The sequence below is a fragment of the Herpailurus yagouaroundi genome, unplaced genomic scaffold, assembly GCF_014898765.1.
Source record: "Herpailurus yagouaroundi ecotype Mexico unplaced genomic scaffold, PumYag 28, whole genome shotgun sequence".
NCBI lineage: Eukaryota > Metazoa > Chordata > Mammalia > Carnivora > Felidae > Herpailurus > Herpailurus yagouaroundi.
In genome coordinates, this window is record NW_024412376.1 from 6,152,307 (window position 1) to 6,153,752 (window position 1,446).

General features: G+C 74.3%; 1 protein-coding gene across 7 annotated transcripts in view; it reads left to right on the forward strand.

Annotated features, from left to right (window-relative positions):
- Window positions 1–664: 664 nt before the first annotated feature.
- The window catches only part of FGFR1 (fibroblast growth factor receptor 1), a 52,031-nt gene continuing 51,249 nt past the window's right edge, over window positions 665–1,446 (forward strand). For 5 of the 7 annotated variants that reach the window (XM_040455626.1, XM_040455677.1, XM_040455916.1 and 2 more), the window contains exon 1: window positions 873–980. The gene's annotated coding sequence lies outside the window, so the exon portion shown is untranslated. Of the gene's footprint in view, window positions 981–1,446 lie in introns of all 7 variants that reach the window. The other 2 variants (XM_040455759.1, XM_040455829.1) reach the window with 1 other exon arrangement.

The window sequence follows — 1,446 nt, forward strand, 5'->3', positions numbered from 1 at the left end:
CAGTCAAGTGCGACTCCAAAGCAGGGGCTAGCGAGTCCAACCTCGGGATTACAGCGTCTCCCCACCTCACCCCCCAAACCGCTTCTGTGTCCACTGCCTGAAATTCGGGCGCCCTCCTGGCGGTGCTCAGATGCAGGGGCACGCGCGCCCAGGGAGACCAGGCTGCAGCAAAGCAGCCGCAGAGCGCCGCGCCGCTGGGCCCGCTCCCCCGGCTCGGGGGCCGCGGCTGGGAACTACAAGGCCCAGCAGGCAGCAGCAGAGGGAGGAGGAGGGGGTGGGACTAGCGCGGGTGGGAGTGAGAGAGCGAGCCCTCGCGCCTCGCCGGCGCACAGCGCTCGGAGCGCTCCTGCGGGTACTGCTGCGGCGGCCTGGGCAGCGGGCGGCGGCGAGCGGGAGCCCGGACTCTGGTCCAGCCGCAGCGCGCGGAGGAGCCCAGGCTGTGCCCGGAGCTGGGCGGCAACGTCCCGACTGGACCGAGACTCTGCTTAGCGCATTGCGGCGACCTCGCCTTCTCCGGGCGCGAGCGCGCGCCGCAGCTGGAAAAGCAGCGGAGACCGAAGACTTTTCGCCGGTCCGAGGGGCGCCCCGCAGCGCGCACCGTCCTAGTGCTGCAGTCGGGCACGCCGCGGCGCCGGGAACCCCTCAGGGCGATGAAGCCAGGTCTGCGAGAAGCGTGAGGCGCCGCCGCCCGGTTCCGGAGAGGGGGGCCACAGGGTCTGGAGACCCCGGGCGGCGGACGGGAGCCCTCCCCCCGCCCCGCCTCCGGGGCACCAGCTCCGGCTCCATTGTTCCCGCCCGGGCTGGAGGCGCAGAGCACCGAGCGCCACCGGGAGTCGAGCGCCGGCCGCGGGGCTCTCGCGGCCCCGCCAGGACCCGAGCGGAGCCCGGGGGCGGCGGGCCGGAGCCCGGGACGCGGGCGCCCGCCCGCCCGCACAAGCCACGGCGGACTCTCCAGAGGCGGAACCGCAGCGCCGAGTGAGGTAAGAGCCGCGGCGCCCGCAGATCCGGGGCGGGCTTGGCGTCCCGAGCGGCCCCCGGCGCTGGAGCCTCCTGGCTGCGCGCTTCCCCCGCCGCAGCCCAGTTGGGTCCGGCGCCTCCCTCCACTGGTTACGCGCCCCCCTCCACCTCCTGACTCCCTTCCCAGCGCTCTGCGCCCCCCTTTTGTCTCCCCTCCCAGCTCCCCGCTCGCGTCGCCTTCTGCGCCCCCTCCCCGCGCTGGTCCCGCCGCTCCTCCTGCCGCCCAACTTTTCCGCCAACTCGCGCTGGGGAGCTGGCGAGGCGGCGGCGGCTCCGCGGTGAGACCTGGGAGGGACAGGGCCAGGGCGAAGGCGGCGGCGGCGGCTCTCGGTTTCCTCGGACTGGAGAGGGAGGGCGGGAGTGGGCAGCGAGGTGGGGTGTGCGTGTGTGTGTGTGTGTGTGTGTGTGTGTGTGTGTGTGTGTGTGTGT